Raw genomic sequence first — 8,662 nt, 5'->3', positions numbered from 1 at the left:
TTGCGCGCGAGCTCGTCCGCCGCTACCGCCACGAGTACCGAGAAGGTACTGTTAGAGTTCGGACGAGACCTCCGAGCCAATCGGAGGTCAAACCGGGGTCAAAGTTATTGCAGCACGGGACGGGGTTATTGAGATGGATGTAGCCACAGCAGCATCGGAAGCGCGGCGTCGGGCCACTCTGTACCCACTCTGCGAATACTTCACCACTTTTCATTGATCTGCTCCTTTATTATTAGCGACCGCACATACACTCCAAATTCTCTCCGAGAAGAGGTGGCTTGTATCCCAAAGTGCGTAGGCCATTGGGAACTCTGCGAAACGCCGAAGTAGTCACAGTGCCCGCGGGAAGACGAAAACTTCACTTCTTCCGAAGGGAGTACGTGCTGAACACATTTCAATACGTTTTCAATCAGATTCAGCGTATACAACGAGATGAGCGATTCTTGGGTCAGAAGCGAGTCGAACACGACAGGGAGCGAATGCTCTTTGAATATCTCCAGCTTAGGGGATCGGATATAAAATCTCTCGAAGACAATCCTCATCCAGCGTAACTGAGCCGAAACGCTGAGTCGAGCGCGCAGCGTCAGCTGTGCAGCGATAAGGAACTCTGGCGTTCTCCTCAAACACAGCTAAGAAACGCAGGAGGGAGTAGGATCGTGCTAGTGCAACATGTTAAGTGTGCACATGTTCTATTGGCCTCATCTTCCGGCGGATGAGGTTCCGGCCACTTCGAGGACACAGAGACATCCTGCTGCTCTTGCGCAAGCTCCGCCAACACACCGCCGGTGCACAACTGGTGTCGCTCGCCGGCTATTTTGCTTGCTTCAAATGGACAACAGTGTTGGACGAGCCAGCCAGCCACCCAGCCAGTCAGTCAGCAGGCCAACAGCGAGCGAGAGAAACGGGCGATCTCGATATAAAACTCGACAATACACCGGGAGTGGACCAAGGACAGTGTGGTTCCGGCCGGACTGCTTGAGGAGGGGTGAGTATTTAAAAGTTTTAGACGAAAACTCTGCTGCTTCATTGAGCTGTCCACCGAAAACGACTGGAGCGGCGGCGGATCGAGCGGATGGAGGGAAGGGATATTGATGTTCAATAGAATCTTCCAACGTATCCCGATTCTCGGGATCGGATCGACGATTGCCGAGTGCCCAGAACTAGGGTGGATAGAGGGGATTCTATGAACGCAATTCATAGAGGGTGGACATACGGATCCTGGACGACTGGTTTCGGAGAGGATCATTTCTACCACGTTGGTGCCGCTGATGATCAATACACCGAGTGGGCTGCGCTTTTCGAAAGTCTGAATTGAACGAGAGAAAGGAGAAACCGAGACCATCTCTCGAATCGCTCTGAATTTATTTTCTAGATCGAGTTTTTATCAATTTCCGTTGATGACCCGTGAGGTTCCGCCCGTGCTTGTTTGTAAATTCCCTGCCGCTCGACATCTTTTCCATAGAAGCTTCTGTGGAAATCGAGACTTTGTAGAGAACAATCGATAGCCGGATGCCCAGCGCATAATTACGGAATGATAATGAATGAGAAATCTCGGAGTGTCCGTCGGAGTGTCCCGACAGGATATTGTTCATCGATCGAGCCGCGATCGAAGATCGCGTCGAATCTTTCGGCTCATCCGACACTCTCGGGCGACACTCCCATGCGTGTTATCCAAATCTGTTCAAATCTTCCTCATGACCAGGGTTTCATAAATGATGCTCGTGCTCGAGGAAGAGGAACTCTGTCGGATGGCATCAGTGGCCAATCGCAATTCAATTCGTTTCTCATGCGACGTCGTTCCGCTATTTTTATGCGCCAGATATTGAGCAGCACTTAATTACGGAGCTGGAGCGAGCTCGCTATCGGTCACGTCAGCGACCTTGATGTCGGGTCGCGGCTTGATGGCCTGAGGACTACGTTGCCCCGTGTCCCCTCACTCTCTAAATCCCCATAAACGATTTCCGTGAGTGTGTGGACGCCACGTCTTTTTTTCCGCCGCGGTTCTGCGGGGCCGATCCAGTTCAACATCGTACCAGGTATCCGCACCGCGAATTCGTATTCTCAGCTCGGGATCATCTTGCGCGAATGGTAGGGGGCCGCGGACTTCCCGAATCTCCCGGAAAGCCGGCAGAGGCGAGGCAAGGTCAGCGGTCGGGCGGAAGCACTTTAACTGATACCCGCAGAGCGGGACGGGGGCGCTTGCAACTTTGACGTCGTGCCCGAGCATTGATTGAGGTCGGAAGGTTGACCAGTCGGAGGTCCCTTACCTCACTCATCTCGTGCGTTCCCTCGGGCATCATTACCATTTAGATGGCATTGCAGTCGTCGACCCAAGTCACAGAACAACAAGTGTGTTACAGATGGCCGCATGGCTCGGCCGCTTCCTTTGCGAGGGGAAGAGACGGAGGACGTGGACATCGCCCGTCGGCTTCTGCGTTCGCTGCCGCCTGTACGGCCGGCCGGCAGTGTGCAATCGCTAGAGAGTCGGAGGCATCGGTGGGTTGCGTGGGATTGCACGCTCGCATCTTTCGGCTTGACCTCGTTTGCCCGAAGTCGATATTAACCTTGGTTTTGCAGCAGGTCCGGAGGCGCGATCCGGGATGAGAGCGTGAACCCCTCGTGCCCAGCAACCTTTGCGAGCCCTCTTCCTGCCACCCACCCATTCACCCCATACTAATCTCTTGCAAGCGCGTGGCGCCCTCTGGCGCCTGCCGGCTAAGTAGGTCTAAGGGCCCGTGTGGTTCTCACCGGCGGCCTACCACCACAACAAAATGACGTACTTCGAGAACAACGAGACTGTAGCGACGAGCAAAAGGATTTTCAAGTTCAGCAAAGCTGTGCCCGGATGCTCCGAGGTACCCTGAGGTGAGTGCAGGCGTTTCCGATGGTTGCCATCAAGTCGCAGTGCCCTGTCATCAAATCGCAGTCGGGCGCATGCTGCAAGCGGGAAGTTGCCGGGTCTCGGGCTTCTTGACGTGAAGCCCGATGACAACTCTCGCCGCGCCGTCGATGGGACTCCTGAGCGTTCTGTCTTCCGACGACGGAGCGATTGTGACAGCTTGCACGCGCGATTGCAAACAACAAAAAAAGTAGCCGGGCCAGAGTGCGACTGCCAATTTCGGGCGAAATTCGCAGCGACCGCAGGAATGCCGACTATGTATGCTTGGGAGCATGAGACCAAGCGGCATGTGTTCGCCATTTGTTGGAGGAGTGTAGGAGCCGGTCAGTTCCGCCGATTCGCTTCGATTGCAACGTAGCACCTCAAAGGAAACTGTGTGAGAGAATGCTTCAAAGACGAAACCGCGGTCTCGATCGTAATGATCTGCTTAGCCACAATCAACAGCTAGGAGGAGAGAAAAATCACAACGAGCTGTGGCGATTCCGCCGACGGCAAACTCACTTCGGCGTCGACAACACAAACGACTTTGTCTGGCGAGCGCCCGTCACCCTCGACTTGTCGCGCGAATCCCATCAAAGCGTTAGAGCGCCCACGAGATCGAAACCGATCCGAGATTCGGCCACGAAACTTACATGCAATTCTCGAAGTTAAGCTTGTTTTTTAAATTTCCTTCTCCGCGTGATCTCTCGGGGAGTTCAGCATCGACGGCGAGCGAACTTTTTTTCTCAGTCTCATCAACTGAATTTATATTCATATTTCATAGTTATTTATTCAGTATCTACGCACGAATGGTCGTACCTGCGAAAACGCAAGCGGTTATCGATGGAGGTACGAGCGCTATACATACCGCTCCCGTCGCCGCCGCCGTCGCGGCAGAGTCACTCGAGGCTGACCTCAAATGGAAAGAGAGAGATATATAGCCCGGCTTTTGTTGTCTTTGTCACCTCTGTTATTCAACGCAATTATTCTTGGCCCCATTACGGTAACAAGCCTTTTGCTCCGGTGACAACCGGGCTCGGTGATGACGGGGGAGGAATAAACGTGAGTAAGCAAACGAGTCGGGCCGGCTCTCCGTTCATTGCAACCTTCGCGATCGCCATTATTGCAGTTTCATGGTGTGCGTGCGATCGGTCGGTCGGCGGTCTCCCTTGGCTTGCTCCACCTTGCTCATATCGGATGGGCTCTTCCTCAAACGGATCGCAACTCTCGCGGACTCGTTCCTCTCCACGACGATTCCTCAAATCGGAAAAATTGCTGCCAGAACGAAATTGTCGTGCGACACCGAGCGCTCCTTTCTCAGTCAGTCAGAGGCGTCGCGTCGTATCCAGGACGCATCCGAGCCAGCCTCAGCAATACGAGGACGACAAACGCGTACTAAGATTAGAATCACTTCGATACCACTCGGAACGCGAGCCGAGACTACTTGTTGAGGTCTAATTGAAAATGTGGAGGAGTAGTTGTTCTGTTGCTCTGTCGATCGCACTTCTCGTCGCGTTGTCGTCTCCGTCTTCTTCCTGTATTCTGCGTCGAGCCGTCGGACCGGCTAGCGAGCTGGGCTCGTGAATACAATGCTCACTCGCTCGAGCTGGCGCCACGCCGGACTCGCACTCCGGTCTTTTTGTGTTTCTGTCTGCGTCGGTCGCTCGTTCTGTACGATACACGGGAAGAGTCTATTGCAATCATGTTTCCTCCGAGAGCTGACCTAAACTGCTTCCCGCCGGCTTGGTCGATCTGCTTGAATACTACACGCTACAATGGCATTGTGTCCCGACGAGAAGCCACTTGAGGACTTCGATGCCCCTCCAATGACGTCAAATTGATGTGGGCGGACTTCGGGGCACATTTAGATCGAGCGTAGAAATCATTCAATCGGCAGACATTGTAACAAGCTTTTCGGCTCTCGAAATGACAGTAGCTATTTCATTCGTTCGTTGACGTCGGTCTCAGATACGCTCTCGTGCTTTCAGCGATCGATCGATTCAATCCTACCAACCAACGAGACGGTCGCTCTCCAAACTTTTTTTCTGCTCGGTGACATGTAAGAATAGACCGATCGAAAAATAATTTCTACTTTGACGAATCGGTTCTCAATTGACGTTGGATGAAGGATGTGAATATGTCCGAATTAAACGAGAACCTGATCTCTCGACTTTGCTGCAACTGATTCAGTGGACGGAACTGTCACCAGATGTAGGTTGGTGGGGTACGGTCGCACTCAAACAAATGATCGAGGAATTCGAAGAAAAGTGTACGGGGCTTCATTCACACTCCGATGCCTTCAATAAGATGGCTATCAGACCGAATTTCACGCCACCCGGCTTCATCTTGAGCGGAGGGCAGAATGCGGTTCCCCCGAGTCTGTCTCGGTCGGGTCGCGATTTCCGCGGCAGCGGGAGAGACTTTGTTCGAGATGCACACTTCTGTCCGTTCAAATTTCAGTGATGTTTGAGCGTGTGCATTCGCGGAGAGACATTATCAGGCACACACTGTTAGCCTCGCAGCGAGAAATTATTAGGAAAACACCGCAAGCCATGCAGTGACAGACTGTATCGAGGTGGGGTTGGTTCCCGGTATTTCCTCGAATGTTTTCCTCGTCTTCTTTGCCGCCGCCGCTGATGGGATTAGCCGTCTGGTTGGATGGTCACCGAGGAGACTACGCGATGTGGGCGGAGGGTGTGTTGATGGCGCACGCAAAGAGCGTCGTCATCCCTTATAGCGAGACCTTTTTTTCGGCTGGTTGTTCCAAAGGTCGTCAACACTCCACACCCATCCAGTCGGCACACGGAACCACTGCATAGCCTGAAACGAGGCTGTCGCTGCCAACCTCATTTTTATCACGACAGAGCACTCCTATCTTCCGTGTATTTCGAAAGGTCGGCAGTCGGCGTACAGAAATCTGAAATAAAGGAGAGGAAAGGGGGCAGCTGCCTCCCTGGGAGTTCCGTGGCGAGTCCGGGACTAAGATCGAGCTCCATGGAAGAGCGGGAATTCCGCCCCGCAGGAGCTCTGACCGGGACCCATCCGTAGTTCAAAGGTCATGAGCAAAAGGTTGGCGAAAACAAAACTGGTCCCGAGCTCATCGCGAGCATGCTATCAGACAACGCCTCTGGACCCATTCGCGGGCCCTTATTTCGTAAGCACGGATTGCAGCGGAAGCATGGCAGACGTCCTGGCGACGTGACTATGACACGTATGTGATATCAACGTGTCGTCGACGTTCTCGCAGCGACCACCTGCGGCTTCCGACACGTGCTCCTGCTCCCTTTCAAAAAGGAGCGAGGGAAAACCGATGACGTACTTTGTCTGACGTCATTCTCCCTCGGGAAGGTCAGCCGTATCGAGCGGGAAGGCTGGGAGTCGCACGTCACGGATCCAGGGTCTTGGATCACTGTCTGAGTGAGTCCGTTGCCTGGCAATCCACTCCTTGCTGCGAGCTCCTTCGTTCGAACGACTCGTCGAAATAGAGCAATTCACCGTTGGGCGTCCTTGGAATTGTATAACGCTTATGCAAGAATATGTGGAAGGGCCCCACCCTCCTTGAGCGATTCAACCCTTCAACAGCAGATGCGTCCTTCCGCCAAATCTGCTTCCGCTTTTTTCTTTGAGGTTTTTAGAACGGAGCTCAAACGATATCCTTATGGCATCGCTCAATTTCTCCAGGAACCCACATAAAATTCTCACTCGGTCGATGAGGAAGGAATTTCTTCCTGTCTCGAGTTCCTCGAGCTCGACTCCGATTCTTCAAAAGAAACTTTTTACAATTATCTCCCGATCGTAAATGCATCGGCACGCGCACACGTACCATGAACAACTCGTTCAAATCATGAGCAACGAAATGATGCAACAGCGGACGAGGATGGAGGAGCTTAAACTTTGGTTCACCCACTCCAGTAACCCCATTACTCAATTTGGGTCGACTGCTGGAGCCTCATAACGGTCTGGGTCAGGTTGGCTACTACTGCCAGGTAGGAGCCAACTGAGAGCTCGCTTGCGAGACAGAGGCCTTTCTCCCACATACACCCGCTGACCTACCTGATCTGGCGCATGTTCGTATCCTCCTACAAGACGGTGGCAGTCGGTTCTGGGATCCGTGCGTGAGTTCGACATCTTCGGCCGCACATGTTTTTGAATTCGAGCTTTGGCTCGATCAAGATAGCCGCGACTCTCCAACTCGAGGACTGATTCATAATTTTATTGAAATTCTCGAGGAAAACACAGCAGCCCTCCTCGTAGAACGGTCCCGCTCTCTGAGGTTATGAGGTTAGCAGGTGGTGCGAAGGTGGCGGCCGAAATTTGCATCAGTCCGGGCAGAAGATGAGACGTACAATGAAGTCTCGAATCACCGTTACCTACCAGAGTCACTTCCCCGCCCCGAACGGATCCCATCTGAGCGAAAGCTATGTCAGCACGCCAAAATTACCAGAAAGTTCCTTAGAGTGCCAAGTGCGACTGAATAAACTCATGCTAGATTTCTGTTGCGCAACATGGGGTCATCTATGGAAATCGATCGATCGAACGCATGTTCCCGGTACGATGGACATCTGGCAGTACGTCATCAGCCTGGTGATTCTTATTTTTCCTTCGAGTGGACGAGCTCAGTTCGACCCGGAAGAATTTTTCGGCAATCTTGGTGATTTACGATCGCGGAATCATGCCGAATCGAGATCAGCCAGCGGTCGTCTTCGAGGAGCTTGTGGTTCGGGAATAATTTTGCCATGGGATGTGATCATTCGAGCCTAAGAAGTCAAGAGCGAACTACCATGAACGAATAAATCCGGCTTCTGACCGTATTCCGAATCCGTCACCTCTGACGAAGATTCGGTAGTTTGCTAGCCGTCGAATAGTAGGACATCCGGTTGGATGAACGAGCCTGTCTCCTGGAGAAATTACATGATCAAGGTCACAACGGCAACCTTGGACTATGTAAATGACCCCTGAATGATCACCTCCATTGTAACGGAGTTTCTCTGTTGCTTTCATTATTAAACACATTCTGCTCCGATTGCGATGACGGATCAAGATTTTAGTCGGAAAAGGAAGAGCGCTCCCAAACACGGCCGCGAGTTACGCTCGCTCCGTCATCGGTATGCGATTCCGCTGTATGCCCGATCGTGGTTTCCACATACTAGTCCAATCTCTTATCCATCCGAAATCAAAGACATCCCAGAGCACCTCTAGATCTTCTCGCTCACGATCCAATCGACATCATCGTTCCGTAATTTTCAAAATCAATTTCGCCTCTATCCTCAAGAGCCACATAAAGCCATTCATTCACCTGTATCGTAGGAGTAGTGCACTTGTTTTCAGCAGATGATCCAACCCCTCATTCCTGCACATATGCATCCGCCTACCCCTCCCACTCTGTTCTCGACCGCCTACACCGGCTGCGTGGGAACAAATCTCTCACCCCCGAAAGATGCTTTACTCCAAAATCATTATGATTAGAGACGGTGGAGCGGTTGTGAGAGCTTCGAACGCCGAACAAAATTTATCTCCTCGTATAATTCTCTGCCTATGATTTCGGAGGGAAATTTCCTCGACAGGAATCGAGGTGACTGGCGTCTCGCGGACTGTACTTTGTACCATTCGATACCGGGAAGGATGAGGTTGTGATTCAGGCACAGTCCTACCCGCTCCACCATCTCTCTAAGGCACCGGTTCGCATCGAGACTCCCCAGAACGGATCCAGGAGTACCAGAATTGAGCAGGATATTTTTGAAACCGGGGGTGGTTGCGCAGTCGTGAGAACCGGGTTACCAGACT

The sequence above is a fragment of the Galendromus occidentalis genome, unplaced genomic scaffold, assembly GCF_000255335.2.
Source record: "Galendromus occidentalis unplaced genomic scaffold, Mocc_1.1 scf7180000077470, whole genome shotgun sequence".
Taxonomy (NCBI): domain Eukaryota; kingdom Metazoa; phylum Arthropoda; class Arachnida; order Mesostigmata; family Phytoseiidae; genus Galendromus; species Galendromus occidentalis.
The sequence above is the reverse complement of the archived record's forward strand: the minus strand, read 5'-3'. Positions refer to the sequence as shown.